Below are 26,468 nucleotides of genomic sequence, written 5' to 3'. Positions count from 1 at the left end.
GGAAGTTTAGTGTTAGGAGTGAGTGTCTGTGTGTGTGTGTGTGTGTGTGTGTAGGAGGGGGGGGGGGGGGTAGGCATAAAAAGGGGAAGGTTATTGTTAGGAGTAGGTTGGGGGAGGTTAGTGTAAGGCTTATAGAAAGGGAGGTTAGTGTTAGGAGTAGGTGGGGGGGGCTAGTGCTAGGCATATATGAAGGGAAGTGAATATCAATATACAGTGTTGCGCCTCTTGGATAAAGATTGAAAGCAGCTGCAATGCCAAGTCTGCAGTTACCTCCTAACTGGACAAATTAGTAATATAGTACAATGAAATATTGGCATGCACTAAGATAAACTCCCTTATTCAAGCAATGATGCAATTGTATAATTTTAAATCAGTAAAATGTAAATTGAATAAAATGGAATGCAATTGATAATAAAATAGCAAGTAGAGCTGATTAAGCAAGAAAATCTACATTAACGCAAAATACACACAACACAGTCGCAACCACTTTTAATCACACTGCAGTGAAAAAAAAAATCATTTAGAAGGCACGTGGCTAAAATAAAAGAACTGTGCAAGAATGTCTCACATAAGGGGATGGTGATGTACAATTAAATGCCACTGGTGATTTATGAGTGGTATATACACCACTTGTGGTCTGTGAGAGTCTCCACACAATCCACCTATGGATTCCAAAGTGCTGGAAGAGTTAATGTTGCTAATGCAGCTGATGAATACAAAATGTATGCAGAATCGCAAAATTGCGTTTTGCAAAAATAAAATAAGTTGGAGGAGATGGTTTTGTAGCTGGTAATGAATGCACTGGTTCTGTGCAATGAATACGTTCAGTAAAAGTGCGCTATGCAGGAATACATGTCCTTAAAGTGCTGTTGGCAGTAGCAATAAATCAATGATGGCAGCAGGTTGGGTTCCACTTCTTATGCATAAAGTAACAATATCCTTGTGCACAACTTTTTACCCTCCTGCATGTGGCTCAGTGCGGCGATGCACCTCAGTTCAAGGTACTGCTCAATTCTGTCCGTCCCGGCTGGTGACTGAGACGGGAGAGTCTAAAGGCCCGTACCTACCTCCTGATTTTTCTGGCGATTTTCCCGATGACCGGCGATTTGTTTGAGCGGCAAGCAGTCGTTTCTGCGAGCTCGCGATGTGAGTACAGGTGCTTGATCACGAGAAAGTCATTTATCGCTGCATATCAATAAAGACTGTCATGGCGGATTGGATCTTTAAGATCCTTGATGACTCTCATGCAAAGTACCGCGATCGGGTGACATCGGGCATACTAGCCGGGAGGAAGATGGATCCGGGGAGTGCTTGTAGTCATCGGACGTCGCTGTGATCCATCGTACTTTGTCGCAAGGTGAGTATTCAGCTTAAGCGTGTTGTGTATGCTATCAGCTACGCTGGGTCAGCTGACCCAGTTCCAGCAGTATACAAGTCACAGCAGTGGTGGAAACAGCATGTCCTAGCCCTTCCTATGTAAATGGGTGGTGACGTCACTCTTCATAGCCCAATTGCTGACATGTTTCGAGAGGTGAGCACCTCTCTTCCACAGAGCTCTGTTTGATTTATTATACTTTACTTTTAAAAAAAGATGAAAACATCTTCTAAACCCCATTTCTTAGCTTGAACATGAAAAGCTTCAACCCATAATTCATCTCCCTCTCTAGTGGTGTGTAGTCTAGCATTTACATGAAGTGTGTCCCCGCCTAGTCTGTTGACTAATTAAAACCTTCCGCATCTGTGTCTCATTTATTTTGAGCTGCTGAAAAGATTCTTGAGGTAGACTTACGTAATCTTGCTCGACACAAGTGGCAGGCATTTACTTCTGATCAACATTTTGGTCAGTTCTGAACGAAAGTATTCACAGTATGAATTCATTTGGGAGTTTCTTGGAGTGTAGAAACGAAAAATCATCTTGACATGGGAATGTGTCCTGTGATCTTTATCTCCTAGATTGTATCTATTTTATTTAAAGTTCAAGTTCAGTCAGTTTTTTTTACGTATGTGATTGTAAATTTACATTTAGCAGCAATGCGAGAATTGTAAAAAAAATTGTAAATTGCAAGTTTGTACATTGATATAAATATATTGAAAGAATCTGTCAGGCTTTTGGCAAGGGATTTCTTAACCCAGGATGGAGTTGATCACTTGCAGATCACCTAATTCTATTCATTTTTATTGCAACTGGATTTTTCACTTGTGATGAAGTGTGCAAGACATGCGAAATGTGTTTACATGCCAATAACATTCCAAATAAATTTGACTTAGCGCACTCTTGAGAAGTAAGTGTAATACTTACCTTGTTGTCAGTTCCTCTCAGAAGCTCACCATTTTCTCCTAACGATTACTTACAGTTCTGACTATATCTAGTCAGACTTGTCTCTCCGGAAGCTGAAAGTCATAGGGCCCTTTTTCACTATATCAGTTGCTGTCAGTTATAACTGAAAGGAGAACTAGTGTGCAAGGTTATGTCCTTGCTTGCCTATGGCTCAAGCAATATTACTAGTTAACGGAGTGCTGACCAGGAAGCTGTTACGGGGTCATTGCCTGTCTGGAACACTCCACGTAATACTGGTACATGGGAGTGTGTGTGTGTGCGTAGAATTGCTTCTCTTGGGTGTATCCTGCATTCTTATTGGCTGCCTCCACTCTCCACCAGCCTCCCTCTGCCATGATAGGCCCAGACTAAATAACCCGCGGTTGTAGCTACTATTCTGAAAGTGAGGGAGACTTTTAAAACTCCCCCTTTAATGAGACTTTAACAATGCAATGGGAATGGAAATTTAAACTACTGTAACTGTAATGAAATGGTTACATATACTATGCTGCTTACTTACAGCATGAATATAGAAAGCATAAAGTAAAAAAAAAAAAAAAAACTGTTTCCTACAAGCAGTTCTCAGTAAGATAAAATACAGACATGGATTATATTTCTGGCCTTGGCAAACATAGCCCTCTGCATTTGAGTGACAGCTGGAGGTCAGGGTTATGCAGTGTGTAGTCAGCACACCTTGACTGAACCCATTCATTCCCTGGTCTCTGCTGGGATTCTCAGGTCGAGCCTGCCAGGCCCTGGAGTGTGGAGCCAGCTACAGGGAGTTGGCTCAGAATAGCAAAATTCATTCCTGAGCTGCAGTAGCCACAAAGGGACATTTCTCTATCATCTGTAACTGATTCCAAGGCAAGCTCTTTGCAGACAGGACTCCTTTGTGCGCTGCACAGAGGTAATGTGCTAAGAAGTACTGCATATAGCCTGAAAAGCAGGTACAAGGTGGGAACTTCATCAGAGGATGAACTGGAACTTGGCAATTGCCTTACTGTACCAAGCTATTTCCTATGCTTTTCACTGGGAAATCATTGTAGCTTTCGGGTAAAATGGCTAAACATATTTCAGGGCTTTGCTGAAAAAAAAAAATAAGGATGTCTATTTTGTATACAGCATTTTTTAGTAAATGGCCAGATTACCAGCATAATTCCTTGATTTAACAGGGTGGCGTAATGGTTATTGCGCTTGCCTTGCAGTGCTGGGTTCCCGATTCGTATCCCATCCAGAGCACTATCTGCATGGAGTTTGTATGTTCTCCACGCCCCCCCCCCCAAAAAAAAATAAATAAATAAATACAAATAAGTTAATTGGGTTCCCCCTAAATTGACCCTAGACTATGATACATACACTACATGATACATACATAGACATGGGACTTTGGTAGGGATTAGATAGTGAGCCCCTCAGAGGGACAGATAGTGACAAGACAATATACTCTGTAGAGTGCTGCGGAAGATGTTGGCGCTATATAAATACCAAATACGTATCATTTAGCTTATGTATAAGCCTACAGATCTGGACTGACTCTCCCCAGCCTTCCTGGATCTGAGAATCCCAGCACCTGGGACTGTACCACTCCGGCCTTCCCACTTCTCTCTACACAGGTAGCCTGTTCCCTTTTATTAATCTCAGCCAGCTGCACAGCTGCTTCTCTCTGTTCCAATATTAGAAGAGGAATGAAGTGATTGGCTCATCCACATATCCAGAGCTTTCAGGTCTGGATCACAGGCAATCCACAGACAGCATGAAGTTATTGAACTGCATGTAAATATTATACTGTATGTCCAGTTTTTTTTTTTACATAGAATGGGACCAGCACACACAAATTTAGCCAGAAAACTCAGTACTAACAACCTTACAACTATACAGTTATGCCTTTTAGACTTCTATAGTCTGGCTGGTAACTAAACCTTTAACCCTTATCAATCCTATGTGAGACTATGACTGAGTCCGACACTTTAATTGCCGTCTGCCCCATCTTCCACTGATGTGCCAAGTAATTCAAATATTATGTGGGCGCATTAGGGCTTGCTGCTAGAGGCACATTGCCAGGTCTATTCCAGCACAGCATATCCCTATGTGGATGAAAGTGTCAGACTTTTCAGTACCATGCTGCGCTGCATTGCACCGTTATTACACTGATACCAGTGCAAAGGGGACGGGGCTGCAGCATGTGAGCTGGCCTGCCCCCATCTCAATGCCGAGTAACCACCTTGCTCTTGTGCAAGGTGGTAGAGACCCTCCAGATTCTCACCAACACTCCACACCTATGATCACCCATGTTACTTCCCATACACGAAAGAAAAGTAAGTGCTGGGGAGGATGTGGGTGATTGCACAATTACATTGTAAAGGGGTTAGGGCCGGATTAATATTTTTACCATTCCTTCCCAAGTATGTTGGGTTCCCTTCCATGTGCAGCAGCACCCCTCCCATTCCATGTGCAGCCCCCTCTTCTATGTGTAATATATTAACTGCAGCGCCTCTTTCATGTACAGCTTCCTTGGGCATCAGCTCCTCCTCTTCCATATGTAGTAACCCCTAATTCATGTCCAGCTTTCTGTTTAGGCTGCTGCCGCCCAAGGCTCAGGCCTTTGTGGCTGTTCCAGAAATCTGGCCCTGCGCATACTACGGGTAGCCCTATACTCTTGATGATGTATTTAGATGACCACATACCAAATAAATCAGACAAAATCCATCTGAAGTTCACAGAAGCTTTCTGGGAGAGTACAGAGTGCTGTAGTGCAGTTGCTGAGCTGAAAGGGTGCTGAGTGATAACAATACAATATATTGGCCTGTCTCTCTATTTGTTATAAAAAGATGCTCCTTTAGGCTGGGTTCACATTCCACAAAAACTATAACATGGATGGTTACAGCTGATCTGATGTATGATCTACTGTGTCTGTCCATGTAATCAAAGTATCCGATATAGCAGACATGTCATAGATTGCATACCATCGATAACATGTCATGAAGAGGTGTTGGTTTGCATTTTATTACTATAACAAACACATACTCAATGGACATGTCTCAATGGATCCTATAGATAACAGGTTTCATTGGCATGTCAGTTTGCTCATTGGTGTCTCCTGCAGAAAATGCACAGCGGGAAACATGGCAGCACTTTCAAACAAAACGTATACCTGAATGATTTATCTGCATTGATGTGCGGACCCCAACAACTGGACTACATCACACACCTGACACTCACTACAGGCAAAAGGGGGGTGAACTTACACCGGAATGATTTATCTGCATTGATGTGCAGAGTCCCACTGGACTGCATTACACAGCTAGCACTCACTACAGGCAACAGGGGGGTTGCCGGCTTCAGTAACAATATGTGCACAGATTACTACCTAATAGACTTCCCCACGGCGGCGACGTACCCCCTCTGGGAAAACCTAACACTAATCTAGCCATAAAAACATAATATTCCTCGTGCTGCTAGTCATACAAATGGTATACACATTTCATAAAACAAAACAGACATATAAATGACAGCGCTCAAGGATGCATCTGAACTGCAAGCCTACAGAGGCAGTGCAAAGCCCCTCCGGAACTAAATACATGCCTTGAATGCAAAACAGATGCAAATTATGTGCTAATTCTAATCTAAAAATTTTGAAGGTGAATTTAAAGCAGTGAATACAGCTGGCCACTAGTATACTTACATTGAACTTACACAGCAGGAAACATGGCAGCGCTTTCAAACAAAACTTATAACTACTTCAAATTTACTTTCAAATTTTTTAGATTAGAATTAGCACATAATTTGCATCTGTTTTGCATTCAAGGCATGTATTTAGTTCCGGAGGGGCTTTGCATTGCCTCTGTAGGCTTGCAGTTCGGATGCATCCTTGAGCACTGTCACTTATCTGTCTGTCCTGCAGAACATGGTCCAGTTCCACTGAGTTTGAGACTATTCTTAGTCCCCGTTTACACTTAATCAGTTGCTCTCAGTTATAACTTAAAGGACAACTGATTTTCAAAGTAAGTCCCATGTTTTCCTATGGCACAGCTCACTCTATACGCTTTTTAACTTAAATCTTTTTCACAATGCACTGCTATGGAGAAGAAAAAAAAAACACGTACCAACTGATTAAGTGTAAACGGGGTCTTAGGCCTCAATCCTATTTGTATGTTGCTGATTTAGTTTTTATCAATGCGCAGTGTACATGATCTGCAAGGACACCAGGAATGCATAGGCTGCACTGTCTGATGTTTCCAACCATGCATTCCGATTCAGCGCGATGTTGTAATGCATGGTTGCATGCATATTTTTGTGCTGCCCTGTTTTATTCCATCCATTGTAAACTAATGAAATTGCAAGCGCAATTGCAGTAGCAACACAGTGCCGTGCGTAGTGACGGAAACATGGGTTGCATACAGCTCCAGCAGAATCGTCCTTCAAATAGTTCCCTCTTAGATCAAATTTAATCTGGGTGAGATTGAATCCTTCCACACAGTAGGCACAGATTTCAATAGATATCAGCATAAAAGTAGACAATGATCAGCAGTGAAGGATTTCATGGGTGAAATCCTTCAGAATCAAAATCAGAATCATTTATTTGGCCAAGTACAAAGGAGTTGTACACAGAATTGGTTTTGGCTCATACAGGTTCTGGAAGGAAGGGGGGCTTATATGGTGAGAGTAATAGGGGAAAATGTCTGAAAACCAAGAGCCGAGGCTGTCATACTATGGTGCCACCATTTAAACTTAGCCATTATCTGTTATCCCTTAGGAGTCTTAGAAGAGGGGGGGGGGGGGGGGGCAGAGGAAGGCAAGGTTCAGCAGTGATGGCCCAGTTCTTTATGAAAGAATGACGCTGCTGAAGTTTCCAATTGCTGGCATCTGGCAGTGCTGGCCAAGGTGTTCCATTTCAAAAGGTGCAGTAGTGTACACTTCTGTGGTGGGTCTCGACTCCTGGGCAGCATTCGGCAGGGTTGGTCAAGATAATCTGGCTGTCACAGAAGTGCCCGGCCTCAGTGGCCCTTACTTCCAGCTTAGCAGCTGGCATCTTGGAGGAGCTGAATCAAAGGTGTCCCTGCTGTGGTGGAGCACCTGATGGATGGATTGATGGGATGGATTGATGTAGCCAACATCCAGCGACCAGCGCGGTGTCTTCTGACCTCAGTGGAGTCCCGACCTCCTGGGTAGCATCGGTGGACTCCACAAGGCCTTTACCTGCACAGACAACTGACCCAGGCAGAGGCAAGGTGGAAAAAACTCCAGGTCCCGAACATCCCACGAACCACACCAACGTACCAGGCTACACTGGACCACACTGCACACATTCAGGAGGGAGAACAAGGTGCATTGGTAGGGAACATGGAAGGAAAACAAGAAAAGAACAGAATCCTGTGGCCAAGGCAGCCAATTAAGGCGCCATCATCCATCATCATCCCTAATTTAGAGGGGGACACATTAGATGGGGGGACCTGACCACCAGTGTGTGACCAGATTAATTGGAGCAAAAAAGAAAGGTCCTCAGGCCACCATGATTATACCAATATACAAAAAGATTTATTGCAAAATAATTCATACAAAGCACAATCCCCTGAATGTAGCCCATAAATAAGTAACGATCCCTCCCCAAATTTAAAAACCAACAAACCATGGATATTCTATTGATTTCATGCTGAAATCTATTGTAGTATCCTTGTGAATTGCACACCTATATATAGGGTCTTTGTGGATGGTCCAGCCCGTATGACCACTACAGGCTTGTAATGTTCAAAGTAGACAATGACCAGCAATGAAGCATTTCATGGGCAGTTTATTCACATAAAAAATAGTGAATGACATCAGCCAACATCTGTCTTATAGATGCCAGATGTAATTATAGCTCACATAAGTGATTATAGCTCATGCTACCAGCAATAGACACAATCACTAGCTTAAATGAACAGTGTCTGCAGCGCAGAAGTTGTATCCACAACGGACTCTTATTTGACAAAGGACAAATTACCTCCAAAACCACAACAATCTGCTGTGGATACCTCTGCTGCTATGCGGACACTGTTTATTTCATTGTCATCAGAGTAATCAAATCAGCCAGATATCTACAGTGTATGGCCAACTTAAATGTAACTTTCTACAACAGGGACAAGCACTATTGAAACTTAGATGGTTTAGCAGAAATGCCATGATAGATCTACTTTAATCAACTGAAACATTACAATGATTTTGTAACGATTGTGGAATTATCTCCGTGGTCAGCGCATCTTGCGCTAACACTGCGGAAGTCCTCCACAAGCGTATAAAACGACAGAACCCAGCTTGGGTGCAATGCACCTGTAGAGGGAAAGTGAGCACAGAGACAGAATGTATGTGTGCCAACCAATCTAGTCGCCACCCGGCGACGGTGAACACACACCAGCGGAATCCAAGTGGGAACGCAATTGCAAGAGTGGCGATTGCCAACAGTGACACAAGACCGAGTAAGACAGAGCACAAGTGTAGCAAGAAAGACACAGCAAATAACAATGATCAGAACGCCAAGGAAAATAATAAACGTACTCGCTAAGCGCGGTCGCTGCACAAAAAGTGCAACAGCGACAAAGCACGCTAATGGCGCGGTTTCCGCACAAAAGCGCAACAGAGACAAAACACGCCAACCCTAACTAACCAATGTAACACGAAAATGAATAGAGAACGCGAACGCTTGCTAAACGGTTACCTCACCGAGCCTACAGCAAGCGTTCGTTCCAGACAAGACAGACAAAAGGAGTAACCAGTAGCAACCGCAGCTCTGGCCTACACTCCCAGAGTACAGAAGGAACCACCGCCACTACCGCTAGGGCGAATGCGATCCAAACAGACAGACAGATGGAGCAACCAGTAGCAACCGCTGCTCTGGCTACACTCCCAGACAGAGTACAGAAGGAACCACCGCCTCTACCGCTAGGGCAAAAGCGATCCCAACAGACAGAACGATTTCCTGTCGCCGCTGGCGACAAGACAATCGCAACCGATAGACAGTACAAGGCAATACAGATAATACAACCTGACTACACTAGAAGGAATGCTAGTGCAGTCCCAAGGAATTACTCTAAGATAATCTTAGCAAACAATTAGCAAAGGCTGACACTCCAGGTAAGTTAGCAGGAACAAACCATCATGACCAGAAAGGAATTCTGGGAAGAAATGGTTTTTATACTGCAAGCCATCAGAGGAAGCAGCTAAGCGATTTGCATGCCAAGTGGATGCAAATTCCTCACCAGAGCAGCAGCTCAGCAAGTTGCACAGTGAAGACAGGTCTCCTTTCCAGGGACCTGCAGCACTCAGACCTACAAAATGGTCAAAAAACTGTCTGCCTGTGCAGACAGCAGAGCAGATCATTACAGATTTTTAATACCGTGTAGATCTCCTTTTTGTGTCAACAAATCAGCTGTGACTGGTTACTGCACAGTCTCCACAAGACCTCTGAACAAGGCTGGATCTACATCTCAAAAGCCTACAGGCACAGAAGATCCGACATCTTAAGACCCACTTATTTGCACCCCTTCTCCCTGGCCCCGTCATGTCGCTAGATGTGGACTTGATGGACTAGCCTTTACTCCCCATGAAAATCGGGCACCCAGGACCCTGCCATTGGTTCTCTGGTTGTGCTTTCTTGGATGGCTTCTGGTAGGTAGTAACTACTGAATGTTTCTCTAGGCATCACGGTTTAGCCCTTGTCAGAGTCACTCAGATCTTCACAGTTTCTAGCCTTCAACATACTGTATTACCTTTATGAATGACTTGCAATGTAATCAGGGCCGGTTTTCTGGAAAGCCCGTGCCTTCGACAGCTGCAATGCAAGGGGGCACCTGGACATGAAAAAGGGGTTGTTATATATCAGAGAGAAGAGAAGGCTGCCAATGGGGGAGCAAAACATGAAAGGGGAAGCTGATGCCCAATGGAACAGTACATGAAAGAAAGGGCTGCAGTATATGGATGTTACACATGGAAGAGGGGGCTACACATGGAATGAGAGGGGCTCTAGTGCACATGGAAGGGGAGCCTTAAAGGACAACTGAAGTGAGAGGTGTATGGAGGCTGCCATATTTATGTCCTATTAAGCAATACCAGTTAGAATTTAAGTATGATATGCTTAATTCTTTCGCCTCAGTTACTTTAACTGGGTTTAGTTAAAAGACTTGATTTGCATAGAGTCTACATTTTAAGGAGCATTTCTAGAAGCACTGTGGAACAGCGTCCAGTGTCTCACAAAAGGCAGAGTGCTTATCTGTCCACGATGTGCAGATATCCAGGCAGCCTTTACAGTAAACATCGAGTGTTTTCATATTTCCTAAAGGTAAACAATAGCCAGGGAACATTTTCCCTCATTTCTGGGTAATAAGAGAGGAAACACCATATTTGGCTTGTCCCATCGGAGCAGGTGCAGATAGGGTCATCCATCACAAGCTAGTATCAGCCAATTGCATCCCTGCTGGATGATGTCTCATTTAACTCTTTAGAGGTTAGTATAAGAATAGCCAACATGGGCTCCCGAGGGACTTCTTCTCACTTATGACTGTACTTCTCACTCCTGTTTCTACTTTCCTTCTACATTATCTGTATGCTGTATATATGCCTAAGGGCAACTAGCATAGATGTAACAAAGAGAAAGCCTGGTCACTAGGGATAGACCAAGTCTGCATAGAACGCATAAGATTCTACAGACCGTTTGCTTTGCCGGCGTTAACCTGTAACGAAGATATAAGATTGGTGATGAACACATCTGTATATTTCCAAAATCGTACACACAGTGTTACAGCGCTAAGGATCAATAGTAATAAAAGGTGGTGCGCGCTATATACCGTTACCAGTCCAGTTTAAAGTTTATTCAAAAGAAATAGCTTGCGCTCAGTCCATACATCCAAGTGTCGACTTGTTCCCACTGAGTCTCTCCTGGGTACAGATACACCTCAAAAGTAAACACAAACACAAAGCAAGATGATAGTGCAGACGTCATTATGTCTAATACACAGCCGGCAGGATCATCACTATATAGCCTTCTGTTTAGTCTTCTTGTCACAAATGTAGAACCTTTTAGTATCCTTATCACATGTGTACCTCAGAGCAAAGCACAAAGACTTCCAATGTGTAAAACCATATACATTTAATAACTTCAATAAAAGTAATGCGCGTACATCACAAACTCTGTAAAAAGCATGTCACAAGCATACTACCGATCTCCCCTCCAGGGCCACGGCTCGGCTCGCTCCTTATCTCCAGCGTGTCCGGCGTCTCTCGTACTTGTTGTCCTCCTCGCTGCTCCAAGCCACGCGCATTACTTTTATTGAAGTTATTAAATGTATATGGTTTTACACATTGGAAGTCTTTGTGCTTTGCTCTGAGGTACACATGTGATAAGGATACTAAAAGGTTCTACATTTGTGCTAAGAAGACTAAACAGAAGGCTATATAGTGATGATCCTGCCAGCTGTGTATTAGACATATTGACGTCTGCACTATCATCTTGCTTTGTGTTTGTGTTTACTTTTGAGGTGTATCTGTACCCAGGAGAGACTCAGTGGGAACAAGTCGACACTTGGATGTATGGACTGAGCGCAAGCTATTTCTTTTGAATAAACATCTGTATGTTTGTTTTACAAATAAACTCTTGAACCTTTGACGATGTCTAAGAAGTTCTATCTCCTATGCTGTTTGCTGTGATGAGTGTCGAGTTATCATTCTTCCTGTGATATGGTGCCGAACGCACGTGTAGGGTTGTTGCCATTGCCAATAGCAACCAACAAATATTTATTACACCAGTTGCCTGGCAGTCCTGCTTATCCTCTGCCTCTAATTCTTTTAGACATAGACCCTGAACAAGCATGCAGCAGGTGTTTCTGACATTATTGTCAGATGTGACAATATTAACTGCATGCTTGTTTCTGGTGTGATTCAGGAACTAACTGCAGTCAAATAGATCAACAGAGCTGCTAGTCAACTGGTATTGCTTAAAGGACTTACGAGCCCAAATAGTAAAAAAAAGTTAAGTACCTTAATCATTTTTAAATGCACGGAGGACGCCGTCCGCGCCCTCCGTGCTGTTCCGCCGGGTCCCCGCAGTCTGATCGCCCCCCGTGCCGCTCCCGACCCCACGGACGGGGTCGGGCTCCCCTTCCTCTCCCAAGATGGCCGCCGGAGCCGGCCGCGGCTGCGCAGTCCGCATACGCGTTAGTGCGGCTGCGCAGCTCTAGGGCCTCCCCCCTCGATCCACGCTACTGTGCGTGGATCGGGGGGGAGGCCCTAGAGCTGCGCAGCCGCACTAACGCATATGCGGACTGCGCAGCCGCGGCCGGCTCCGGCGGCCATCTTGGGAGAGGAAGGGGAGCCCGACCCCGTCCGTGGGGTCGGGAGCGGCACGGGGGGCGATCAGACTGCGGGGACCCGGCGGAACAGCATGGAGGGCGCGGACGGCGTCCTCCGTGCATTTAAAAATGATTAAGGTACTTAACTTTTTTTTACTATTTGGGCTCGTAAGTCCTTTAAAGGGAAATAACTATGGCAGCCTCCATATTCTTTTCACTTCAGTTGTCGTTTAACATACTCGTCCTAGGGGCAGAAAAAGTATAATTCCAAACCTTGAACCAAATATGTCTTTTGCTTGGCCACTGTAGCAAGATAATTAATTGTATTCACTGTCATTGGTTTTAATATTGTGGTTGATCAGAGTGTACAAAACATAATTAGATGCGGCTACTTTTTGAAACAGCCATGAGAAATAGAGAAGCAATTGTTCTACTGCTTAAATATAAATTGTGTTTTTTTATTGTTTTTGGGAAAAGTGTTTCTTTAGCATGAACACATAGTAAATCAGTGCAACAGTTTCCTGTTGGGCTTACTGCTTGTCTTTTTCTCTTTGTGTCCTTTGTTTTATACCTGTTCATCTCAGATTTGTATTCTACGCATCTGATATGTAATGCTGCTATTAGTTTGATTTTATAGAAGAAAATAACTTAGTATTATAATTCAGTTACTAATAATGAGCTTAATAAAGTATTGTTTGGGATCATTTAGCACAAAGCCTTGCATTTGCTGTAGAAGCACTTATAACAAAGTAAAATGTTTACAGGAAACAACCATTTTGTACAAATCACATTGCCTAAGTTTGCATACATAAGTAGATAGCATTTACATATTTAGCTAAAATCAAATGCTTGCATTACTGATGTTCAAGCACCTTCTACAACTTGCACTGCAAGTGTGCGTTGCGTTAACCTAGTTTTACTGCAGAGTAACGCAACTACAATGCAAGTGTATGGGGCCTTGCACACTTACTGCGTTGTGAAGCTTCTGAGTCACCAGCAAGCCGAAGCAAAGTCTGCAGTGTGTTACCATATGACTTCTGGGGTGAAGCAGCTGCGGTGAAAGTCATTAGAGTCAATGGTCGATGCAGAAATGTAATTGGGAGCACAGCGCATAGCGGTGCGCATGCGCTGACCGATGAGAATCTCGGGGAATACCAATGATGCACTTCTTGTCTAGCAGGAAATACATCACTGAGCGGGGGGGAGGGGAGCTAAGGTAGCACTATGCATATGACCCTGTCAGTGCACTCTGACACAGGGTCAACACAAAAAAAAGGTATAAAACCAGCCTCAAATAAATAACTTGAACTGAGTCACATTTCTCATTTTTTACATTTGGGAAATGCATTTTTTTCAGAATAGATCCAATCATCCTTAATATCAGAAGTTAGGAGTAATTGTTTGGCTTACCACATTTACTCAAACTATGTAACTGGTGATGCGAAAACAGTGCAACTTGCATTATATACACAACACACCCATTGCTTGTGTAATGTCAGTTACACTACCTGTGTACTTTCGGTAAACATTAGTAAAATGTATGTGGGTTGTCTGCACATGTAAACAGCAGTAGTCTGTGAGCCATCCAAGTCCCTCTCCCAATCCCATCATCCCCTACATGAAGTTGTCAAAGAGGAAGGCCTAAACCTAATCTTTTTCGGTGAGCCTAGATCACCTGATCTTAAGCACCTGCTTCTTTGGGAAATGAACTCTCTCTGGCCAGCACTGCAGATACAGCTTTGCATAGTCTCATCATCTTCCCGTCTACTTGCCTAGTACCTGTAACGATAGGTGTCAGCAACCAGAGAGAGAATCTGATTCTTGGCGATCTGCAGTATCCCCAAGAATACATATATACCTGATTATTGGGGATCTGCAGAATCGCCAATAATCAAATATGTCTAACCTCTAGACACCTGAGTGTGTAAGTGTTTTGGTGCAACAATAACCTTTGGACCACCGGGGTAGCAGGTGGTCCAATAAGTAGAGAAGACTCTACTGCAGTCAAGGACACCTGGAGAGGGAGTCCCTGACTGATAAGGAGCAGTGTCCCCTCTGTAGAGCAGGGGACCCCTGCGGAAAGGCTGGACACCCTGCTGGGGGGTGACAGCCAGAAGGTCAGACAGGCCGGGTCGGCAACAGAGTATCAGATATGCAAAGTACCAAATGAGAGATCAGAAGAATAGTCAGGAACGCTACAGGTCATAACAGATATCAGAACAAGGCCTAGACTGAGGTGTGAGGTCCGTGATCTCAACACCCTGGAACTATGCTAGAGAATAACACAGATGATATACCGTATTCCTAGTCTGGGGTGTTAAGGCCGTGATCTCAACACCCTGGAACTATGCTAGAGAATAACACATATGATATACAGTATTCCTAGTCTGGGGTGTGAGGGCCGTGATCTCAACACCCTGGAACTATGCTAGAGAATAACACTGATGATATACAGTAACTGGCTAAGTGTGGATTCCCAGGTCCTCCTGGTTCCACCACACTGAAGGATCTGACTAAGGTCTGAGTGCTAACACATTGGCATTCGCAACGCCAGACAGAAATATATATAGTAAAGCGCTCCACAGCGCCGCCCAGCTCCCATCAACCAATCACTGACTGAGCAGGGATCAGCTGACCGCCCTGATCAGCTGATTTTTCTCCTATTGGTATAAAGAGCTTGTCTTGCAGCGCGTGCGCGTAGCTCTCCATCTGTGTGCACTACTAGGTCCAGACAGCCCAGACACATGTTGCTGCGGGGAAACCGCCGCACTGGACGCGGAATCCGCCGCCTTACCGTCAGAACACGCGGCGGCCCCCACGCCATTCCTCCCATGTGCACCACCAGTTCCAGACAACCCAGACGCATGCTGACGCGGACAAACCGCCGTATCAGACGCGGAATCAGCCGCCTTACTGTCAGAACATGCGGCTATTCATCACAGTACCTCACATTTGTAAAATGACAGCAACCTATTCCACATCTTCCCCAGAATGTGTTGGTTTAGTCATATATTGCAGGCAGGGCAGGATGATGAGAGTGCAGGTGACTTTTATCAGCACACTGGGGAGGGTATAATAAGGGTTAAATGCTCAGTTACACATTTAGCAGGGAGTTATATTATTACAAGAATATGCAAAGGCTTTAATAACCTGCACAAAAGGCTATATGCAGGGAGTGGTATAAATGTATACAGCACTGTAAAACAGTCAAAAGTAACCTATGATCTTAAAAAACTTGTCTTATAGTTATACATTTATTAACAAGGAAATGGGCTTAAACAGTGGCCTAGCCACAGGGTATGCAGAAGTTGCCACTGCACCAGGACCCCATGATCTGATAAGCCTTTATGGGACTTCCTCCATTTGTTGCATTTGCTCTTTATTGTGCCATAGTGGCAATTATCACCTGTATATGTGCTTTGAATCGTGTTAATAATAAACAGATTACCGGAAGTCCTTTTTCTCTGCTTATACCTCTCTAATTCAGTGGCTGTCCTTGGAAAACCAGTTTTCTCATGCAGTTATTATGCATACAATGCTTGGGGGCCCCTAGTGTAGAGATGACATTTATACCAGTGTCCATAACACATACATTTCAGGAGGATCGATTAGTGTTGTAAAACAAGATGTATGCAAAAGTATGCATATCTTTTCTCTTTTAGAGTAATGGAGTTCAAAAATGTAAATGCCCAAGGAGAGCCTTGACCACATTATATATTGTAGGTCCCGAAGATTCAATGAACAATCCTTTAAGTGTACCTGAGATGACAAAAACATATATATACATACCTGGATCTTCCTCCAGCCCCCTTCAGGCTAATCGGTCCCTTGCCTTCATCGTCTGCTGCCTAGATCCTCTGGGAGATGCCCCGTTATCTTCCGCAGTCGGAGCCAGTCAGCGCAGGCGCAGTACAGCCGTGCGCGCTCCCCTGTTGCACTACCAGGGCTTGGAGCATTGTGCATCTGTGCAGTAATACTGGGCAGGCGCAGAACGCTCCCTGAGGTGGTCTGCGCTTGTGCAATACGGTCCGATTCATGGAAATAATGGAACATCTACCAGAGGGTCTAGATGGCGGAGGAGGATGGCAAGGGACTAATTAACCTGAAGGGGGCTGGAGGAAGCCCCAGGTATGTATATTTTTTGTTCTTTTTGCTGATCTCAGGCTTACTTTAAAGAAAGAGATTATCCCCTTAAAATCTTGAACCATCCATTTTTCTCTTCATTTTGACAGCATCTGCTTTGTGATCACCTTGTTGCCTCCCCCTTGTCTCTTTGTTTTTGTATCCGTTATGTAAAAAGAAGCACAAGAAGACAAGCTAATTGAGAAGATGTTTATTATTATTCTCCATCTTCTTTCTGAAAGTGACTAGCACTGAAATCTATCCCTTGAAAACCTTTTCTGCTTTTATTGGTTGGGCACAAGGCCCAATAGCATCAGACTTATAAAATAGCATCTCAGTAACTCGAGATGTGCAAATCAGGATTCCAGGGAGAACATATGTAAGCTGTGCAGACAGGGACATTTTTAGGTATAGGCAAACCAGGCAGCACATGCTTTATGGAATTCAATTAAGAAAAGGAAAGATGGTAATGTTAACATGTAAATGGGCACTGCTAATTAGCGTAACAAAGAAGGTCTGAACAGAATAATATTGACATGGCAGACATTATTAATGTACTAATTAAGCTGTCATTGTATTAGGCATTATTTTTTAATTAAGATCTGGCATCTGGTTTTTATTGATTGTCGCAAATCTTCTGTATCAATATGTGTATTCTTTATAGGCTTATTTTGAGAAACAAGGACATTTCTGTATCAATTTACTTACACTCTTCAACATTATTCCTATTCACAAGAATAGGCACACAACGTATTTTACCTGGGTCACCAAAAATGGCCCTGCCTGCACAGTATGCCAAAATAAATTTAGAAGATCAGGAGAACCTGCAAGAGCTTCTAAAGGTAGACATACAGTGCCTGAAAATTCACTTTTTCTCTTAAGTTTTCTCCTAGGTGACATTTTACATCTTAAAAATATAATGCCTTCTCACCAGGCCGTTGCGTTTAGGGGCCATTATAGGTCACATAATAACGTGCCCCTAACGCAACGCCTAGTGGTGGTGGAGGAGGATACTACCAAGAGCCGCGTTAAAAGCAGCTCTTGGTGCGCCTGTTCTGTCAGATAAGCTGCGGAGACCACATGAGCAGAGCTCTCCGCATCACATGGTCCCGCCAGCCAATCAGCGGCCGCTCCAGGAAGAAACACTGCAAGTGCAGTGAATAATAAGTAGCCATGTGCCTGGCTACATAGCGGACTCTCCCCACCTCCTCTCCTCCCATAAAATTAAAAAAAATTCACCCATACTGAGTATGTGCAAACAGTCTAACGCGGCTTAAGCCGCTAGAATGCACAGTATGCTGCACTTCAAAAGAACGTGCAGCGGTACTGTGTAACGCAACGTGGGTTCTCCAGCTGCTGCCAGAGAGCAAACTTCTCTTGGGTCAGGCTGGCTGCGACTGGCAAAAGTTACGGGACCCGGTACCGGCAACAGAGAAGACTGAGGACGGCAGCATGGTGGGAGTGATCGGTGCAGATGGGGCTGGAGAAATCCCCAGGTATGTATAAAACTTTTATTTTATTTAGTCTCTGGTTTCCAGGGGAAAAAAAGAAAAATTGGCTTTACTTACCTGGGGCTTTCCCCCAGCCCCTTGCAGCCGACTGTCCCACGCTGTCACCTCAGCTCCCCACTGCTGTCCCGGTCTCGTAGATCGGTATTCAGGCTAACCGTGGGGTCGGCCTTACTGTGGCCGCACGAAGCGCCGTTGTAAGTCACGTCCACGTGGGCCGAGGCCAACTGCGCAGGTGCAGAACTGCTGTGCCTGCGCAGTTCACCGCCGCCCACGTGGCTGTGATTGACAGCGGCACTTTGCGCATCCGCGGTCGGCCTGAATACAGATCTACGACACCGGGACAGCAGCGGGGAACGGAGGTGACAGCGTGGGACAGACGGCTGCTAGGGGCTGGAGAAAGCCCCATGCGAGTAAAGCTAATTTTTCTTTTTTCCCCTGATAACTCCCGTTGGCAAGCGGTAAAACTCTCAGAATCAGGTTCGGACTGGGACACTAAGGGCCCACCGAGGGAGTTTCAGCCTAGCATCAGATATCCCCACAAAATGCAAATAGATTGGCAGCAGATATCCCCACAAAATGCAATCAAATTGGCGGAAGATTTTCCAACAAAATACAATCAGATTGGTGGCCGATATCCCCACAAAATGCAATTAGATTGGCGGCAGATATCCCCGCAGTATGCAATCAAATTGGCAGCAGATATCCCCACAAAATGCAAATAGATTAGCGGCAGATATCCCCACAAAATGCAATCAAATTGGTGGCAGATTTCTCAACAAAATACAATCAGATTGGTGGCAGATATCCCCACAAAATGAAATTAGATTGGTGGCAGATATCCCCACAAAATGCAATCAAATTAGCAGCAGATATTCCCACAAAATGCAAATAGATTGGCAGCAGATATCCCCACAAAATGCAATCAAATTGGCGGCAGATTTCCCAACAAAATACAATCAGATTGGTGGCAGATATCCCCACAAAATGCAATTAGATTGGCAGCAGATATCCCCACAAAATACAATCAATTTGGTAGCAGATATCCCCACAAAATACAATTAGTTTGGCGGCAGATATCCCCACAAAGGCAGGTTCCTAGTTAGTGGGGGCCCCCATGCTGGAAGGGGGTGCAGTGGGCACAGAGCGGCAGGGAGGCGGGGAGCCCCCCCCAGTTTAGGTAGGCAGGTCTCAGGTGTCCACAGTTAGGTAGGCAGGTCTAAGTTCCCCCCCAACTTGGTAGGGGGGGCAGTGGGCACAGAGTGGCGGGGAGGGGGGAAGCTTCCCCCCTCCCTCACCTAGGGGCCCCCCCTTCCGCACTCCCCCTCCCTCCAAAATTTCAGCCAGCGGCAGCGAGCAGGGAATAGCTTACTGGTATGACATGATGAGATCCATAGCTCTGCGTGCCGCTGGCTGGTCTCCGTCTCCTGCAATGCACTGTGTCTAATCACGCTCTCACAGGAAGTACTGCAAGAGCGTGATTAGACACAGGGCATTGCAGGAGACGGAGACCAGCCAGCGGCACGCAGAGCTATGGATCTCATGTCATGCTGGTACATCTATTCCCCGCTCGCTGCCGCTGGCTGCAATTTTGGAGGGAGGGGGAGCGCAGAAGGGGGGCCCCTAGGTGAGGGGGGTGGAAGCTTCCCCCCCTCCCCTCCGCTCTGTGCCCAATTTCCCACCTTCTTGCGCTGTGGGGCCGCCAGGAGGCGGGGCCCACCGATGGAAACATCGGCAGTTCGGTGGGTCAGTACGAGCCTGCTCAGAATAGTTTTGACAGCTCTGTATCGCCTACTTTTTTGGTACTTTTTTCCATTGCATAGAGCTGAAAAGTGATTTTAAACAGAAGATGAAAAATATCTCCCATGAGAAAACTTAGGAAGAAAAGTGAATTGATTCAGGCCCACAGCCTCTTTCACATATTTTGTCTGGCTGTTTGATTTATTGATCAGCAGATACTTGTAAGGGACTTGGGGAGGAATGCTTTAAAAATAGACTTACATTTTATGCCTATTCTTGTGTGCTTTAAAGAGACTCTGAAGTCTCTTAAAAATCTTTTTTTTATTCCAAAATGTTGTTTAACATATTATCCCTAACTAAAGCTCTGCATCCCTGCCGCTGTACTCTAAATCCCCCCAAACTCACCCTTTCTCTCCCCTGCAAAATCTACGACTTTCTTGGACGTGGATTTTGCTGCCCTGTGCGCTACACGCGTCTGTCAGCGCGTATCCCCGCCTCTCCTCCACCCCTCTCAGTGAAGGAAGACAGAGGGGCGGGGGGAGACGGCGATCCGGGCTGACAGACACGCTGAGAGGCAGAGCTGCGGCTCATAGCTCTGCCTCTCATGGAAGCGCTGCCCGGATTGCCCCCCGGCGAGTTAGGGAGGATTTACTGTAGATAGTGTACAGAGGATGGGATGCAGTGGTTTAGTTAAGGCTAATATGTTAAACAACATTTTGGGATAAAAAAAAGGATTTTTAAGACACTTCAGAGTCTCTTTAAAATGAAATCATTTTTATGCATGTTTTAAATACATCTTATTGTGATTACATGCAAATAGATTGTAATACAATCTTCTTGAGCTATCAGTTGTAAAACAATTACAAAAGAACCCAAAAATGTTATTGAATCGAAAGTGCAATCAAAGGATCACAACTAAAATATGTGTAGGCAGCATGAAATGCAATTTTAACCTTTTTTCTATGTGAATTTTTAGAAAAGCTCAAGTAAAACACACACCATGATGCATTAAATTGACATAGATCCTGAGTTGTACTATTTATAAAAACTGAAATTTAAAATACTTTTCCTCTGCTTGTAATCTGCTTTGGATGAGTGCTAAAACAAGCTTTCCTGTTATTTTAATGAGATTTTCTTGAATTTAAATTGGCTTTTTACCTCCACAGCTGTTTCAGCAATAATAAGCAAGATCTTCTATTGTGAATGTATCTCTTCTCTATCTCTTGACTTATGCTTATCATCGCTCGATCTGAAGATTGAGAATACTTAAGTTGATTGTCTGAGAAACTAGAGAAATGACTAGAAAGAGAGTGTAATAAATATTTAAAGAGGAAGTATATGTATATTTACTGCATTACTGCATACTATTGGTAGTATTCATAAAACATTGGCAAAATTGCAGTGCACGCATGGGCGTCTGCAGAAAATTTTCTGGGGGGGGGGGGGGGGGGAGTAAAAAGTAGTGGGGAGGAGGGGGACGGTGCGGCGGGTATGTTGTGCGGCGCACAAAAAAATGGGTGTGTTCATGGACCAGAATGTGGGTATGGTCACGGGTGGAGCCAAATTTACATGAACTTAGCAATGGTGGGACATTAGACTAGGACATAGAGATGGCCCAAACCTCCAATTTTAGGTTCACGAACCATCGTCAAACGTTCGATTCGCGTGAACTTTTGCAAAACGCAATAGACTTCAATAGGGAGGTGAACGTTGAAAACTAGAAGCATTTATGCTGGCCACAAAAGTGATGGAAAAGATGTTTAAAAGGGTCTAACACCTGGAGGGTGGCATGCCGGAGTGGGATAGATGCCAAAAGTCCTGGGGAAAAATCTGGTACTGACAGCAGCGTTTTAAGGGCTAAAGTGCTTAAAAACATCTTGCATGTGTATACATCAATCAGGGAGTGTAATTATAGTACTGCTTCACACTGACACACCAAACTCACGGTGTAACACATCGCAAACAGCTGTTTGCGTAGTGACGGCCGTGCTGGAGTGGTGCACACCATGGCGAGATTGCTCTTCCTCACTCAGTGATGTCAGGTAATGTCTGACTGCCTTATCAACTTTCGATGGTTCTTTCTCTACCATTGTTAAAGCTTACATCTATTTTTTTAAATACTTGTTCTGCTTGCTGTTCAGTACCTGCAACGAGAATCTTTTATGGAGTGCAAGTCTGCCATTGCGAGTGACCACGGGTAATGGCTGGGGAATCAGGGTTTGATTCCGGTCCGGAGTGGGAGCCTGAGAACTGACTACCACCACTGCACATCCAAGTGAGGACCCATTTGCTGTATAAGTAATGTACCTGCCCTGACCGTGCTTTGCAGACCAGGCATCTGTGGTCAGATGGATCCTTGACCCGGCGCGAGATGAACCAATTCGAAAGCATTTGCCAAGAATGTGTTATGGGGGGCAAGTCTGCCATTCATTCAACTGTGTGAAACTTTCTATGGTACTTTCTCAGTACCATGGTGACCACGGGTAATGGCCGGGGAATCCTGGTTCGAATCCGGTCCAGAGTGGGAGCCTAAGAAACGGCTACCACCACCACACATCCAAGGAAGGCAGCAGGCACGCTGTGGGCAATTAACCAGGAACAGCAACACACATCCAAGGAAGGCAGCAGGCATGGCATGCACGTTCCAAGATAGTGACCAAAAATAACAATACAGGAGGACTTTCGATGCCCTGCTGTATATGAAATGAATCAGCTTTAAATCCTTTAACGAGAATGTGTTATGGAGGGCAAGTCTGCCATTCATTCAACTGTGTGAAACTTTAGATGGTACTTTCTCAGTAGCGTGGTGACCACGGGTAATGGCCGTGGAATCCTGGTTCGATTCTGGTCCGGAGTGGGAGCCTAAGAAACGGCTACCACCACCACACATCCAAGGAAGGCAGCAGGCATGGCATGCACGTCCCGAAGTAGTGACCAAAAATAACAATACAGGAGGACTTTCGAGGCCCTGCTGTATATGACACTGATAGACTGTACTACCTGTAACGAGAATCTGTTATGGAGGGCAAGTCTGCCATCCATTCAAGTGACTGCCAGGTATAATACAATGTGCAGTGAAAGGTATGCAGTGACTGCAAACAGCTGTTTGTGTAGTGACGGCTGTGCTGGACTGGTGCGCACCATGACGAGAGTGCAGGTGATGGCGACTTTCCAGCCCATATGGTCGCTGGGCTGAGGTAGCTGAATGACAGAACAGTGACTGTCCAGCTGATTAAATTTGGTCTGTCCACAATGAAGCAACGACCTTATTATCTTTGGTGTGCCACCCCCCGAGACACTCATGTAGCCGGCGGTCATTGCTTTATTGTGATACGCAAGCCCCTTCCCCACGGCAAGGTAATGATCACGAAGGGGAATTGGCACATGTACATGCCTTTTGTTTTGTTGTTGCAGCTGCAGTGCAGCCAGAAAAATTAGGCAGGCATGTACATGCACCAGAAACATTATTATAGCGGCCGCTGCTAGCAGAGGCCTTAAAAATTCAGAAATCCGCCTGGACCCTGATGGTGGTGGCGGAGAAGGCAGTCAAGCGGCCTGCAGGCAGAGGTGCTGTGTGGGGAGCGACTTAGTCTTGGAGCAGGCAGCCACTTACACGGCATGCAGGCAGAGATGCTGTGTGTGGGGGCTGACTTAGTCTTCGGGCGGGCAGTAGCCCTCCGGGATCCATGCCTCATTAATTTTGATAAAGGTGAGGTACTGAACACTTTTGTGACTGTCCTTTCTGACTGGAAGCTTGAGGCAGGGCAAGACAGAAGTTGGATGGCAAATTGGGACAGCTCTGGCCACAGGTCAAGCCTGTAGTCCAAGGGTTCATCGCTGCTCCCAGTGTCTACATCCACACTTAAGGCCAGGTAGTCGGCTACCTACAGGTCCAGGCGTTGGTGGAGGGTGGATCCGGAAGCGCTAAGGCGAGGCGTTGGACTAAAGAATGTCCGCATGTCCGACATCACCATGAGATCGCTGGAGCGTCCTGTCCTTGCCTGCGTGGACATGAGAGGAGGACTACTGGCAGTGGTACCTTTTTTGCGTTGTGCTGTGACATCACCCTTAAACGCATTGTAAAGCATAGTTGCCAGCTTGTTCTGCATGTGCTGCATCCTTTCTGCCTTCAGGTGAGTTGATAACATGTCCACCACTTTGTGCCTATACCGAGGGTCTAGTAGCGTGGCCACCCAGTAGAGCTCATTCCCCTTGAGTTTTTTTATACGGGGGTCCCTCAACAGGCTGGACAGCATGAAAGATGCCATCTGCACAAAGTTGGATCCAGTCGTACTATCCATCTCCTCTTGCTCTTCCTCAGAGACGTCAGGTAAGTCCTCCTCCTCCCCCCAGCCACGAACAATACCACGGGAATGTCGAGCAGCACAAGCCCCCTGCGCTGCCAGCTGCGGTTGTTCTTCTACTGCCGCCTCCTCCTCCAAAGAAACACCTTCCTCATCATCCGAGTCTGACTCCTCTTCCCCACATGACTCTTCCTCCTCCTTCCCCCTCTGTGCTGCCGCAGGTGTTGAGGAAACATCTTGTTCTGATGTAAATTGCTCCCGCAACTGTTCCTCCTGTAACTGTTCCTGTTCACGCTCCTCCACAGTTTGATCCACCACTCTACGCACGGCACGCTCCAGGAAGTAAGCGTACGGGATCAAGTCGCTGATGGTGCCTTCACTGCGACTCACCAGGTTGGTCACCTCCTCAAATGGCCGCATGAGCCTGCATGCATTTCGCATCAGTGTCCAGTTGTTGGCCCAGAACATCCCCAGGTTGTGTCCTTTTACTGGAATTGTACAGGTACTGGGTGATGGCTTTCTCCTGTTCTAGCAGGCGAGAGAACATGACCATGGTCGAATTCTAGCGAGTTGGGCTATCCCATATCAAGAGTCTCACCGGCAAATTGTTTCTCCACTGAATGTCCGCAAAGCATGCCATGGCCGTGTAAGACCGCCTGAAATGCCCACACAACTTCCTGGCCTGCTTCAGGACGTTCTCTAAGCCTGGGTACTTTGACACAAATCTTTGAATGACTAGATTCAGCACATATGCCATGCAGGGTATGTGTCAGCTTTCCCAAATTCAAAGCGGAAATGAGATTGCTGCCGTTGTCACACACCACGTTGCCGATCTCCAGCTGGTGCGGGGTCAGCCACTAATCCACCTGCTTGTTAAGAGCAGCCACTAGAGCTGTTCCAGTTTGACTCTCTGCTTTGAGGCAAGACATGCCTAAGATGGTGTGACACCGTCATACCTGGCATGCAGCATAGGCCCTGGGGAGATCGGTCTGTGTAGCTGGAAAGCGGATTGCAGCACCAGTAGAGTTGAACTGCCACTCAGCCAAGGAGGAGGAGGATGACGACAGCGAAGAGGATGTAGCAGGAGGAGAGGAGGTGGCAGCAGGCCTGCCTGCAAGCCGTGGAGGTGTCACAAGTTGGTCTGCTGCACAGCCACATACTCCCTGCTTGCCATCGGTCACCAGGATGACCCAATGGGCTGTTTAAGTAATGTACCTGCCCTGACCGTGCTTGGCAGACCAGGCATCCGTGGTCAGGTGGACCCTTGACCCAACGCTGTGTAACCGAAATGACACCACTTGCCTCTCAACTTCTGTTTGGGTATCGCCTTTTTAAATAAATATTTGCGGCCTGGCATCTTCCGCTGCGGTGTCCCAATGGCCACAAATTTACAGAAGGCCTCAGAGTCCACCAGCTGGTATGGTAACAGCTGGCGAGCTAACAGTTCCGCCAAGCCATCTGTCAGATGCCGGGCAAGGACGTGACTGGCAGAAATTGGCTTCTTCCGCTCAAAGATTTCCTTCACAGACACCTGGCTGCTGTGGGCAGAGGAGCAGGAACCGCTCAAGGCAGAGTGGAGGAGGGTGGCTGTGAAGGTGCAGGGAGAAAGCGGTTGAAGATGATGCACCTGAAGGAGGAAGAGTAGAAGGAGGGTGGCTTTTCTTTTGTGTGCTGCTTTTGCTCAGGTGCTCTTCCCATTGCAGTTTGTGCCTTTTCTCCATGTACCTTCATAAGGCACTTGTCCTTACGTGGGTGTTGGCCTTTCCACGGCTCAGTTTTTGGAGGCAGAGAGAACAGATGGCAATGCTCCGATCTGAGGCAGACACATTAAAAATTTCCAAACCGCTGAGCCCCCTGGGTTGTTGGCACTATGGTGGCATCAGCAGCTGACGTTGAAGGGCATGTTGGCTGGCTGTACATAGGTGGCGATACATGATGCCGGACACTGCCACCAGCTTTTTCTGACGACGACCTCCCTCTGCTTCTTTCAGGAACTTGTCTCTTCCTATTCCTCTCTGACTCCCCCTCTGAACTGTCCCCCTGTTCTTCTCCTCTATTCGAAACATACGTGGAATCCGTATCATCGTCATCATCATAATCATCCTGCCCAGCCTGGCTTGCCTCAGACACCTCTAAAACTGCACCAACAGCAGGTACTTCA

The 26,468-nt window shown here is 45.7% G+C and overlaps 1 protein-coding gene and 1 long non-coding RNA gene across 7 annotated transcripts in view; one reads left to right on the top strand and one right to left on the bottom strand.

The window, feature by feature from the left end:
• The window catches only part of LOC137522567 (uncharacterized), a 57,869-nt gene extending 55,467 nt beyond the window's left edge, over positions 1 to 2,402 (bottom strand). The window contains exon 1 of the long non-coding RNA XR_011022336.1: positions 2,300 to 2,402. This is a non-coding gene — a long non-coding RNA (uncharacterized lncRNA). The remainder of the gene's footprint in view (positions 1 to 2,299) is intronic.
• Positions 1 to 26,468, top strand: part of COL11A1 (collagen type XI alpha 1 chain) — a 782,075-nt gene that overhangs the window by 74,704 nt on the left and 680,903 nt on the right. The window lies entirely within an intron of this gene.

The sequence above is a fragment of the Hyperolius riggenbachi genome, chromosome 6 (genome assembly GCF_040937935.1).
Source record: "Hyperolius riggenbachi isolate aHypRig1 chromosome 6, aHypRig1.pri, whole genome shotgun sequence".
NCBI classification, from domain to species: domain Eukaryota; kingdom Metazoa; phylum Chordata; class Amphibia; order Anura; family Hyperoliidae; genus Hyperolius; species Hyperolius riggenbachi.
The sequence above is the reverse complement of the archived record's forward strand: the minus strand, read 5'-3'. Positions and strand labels throughout refer to the sequence as shown.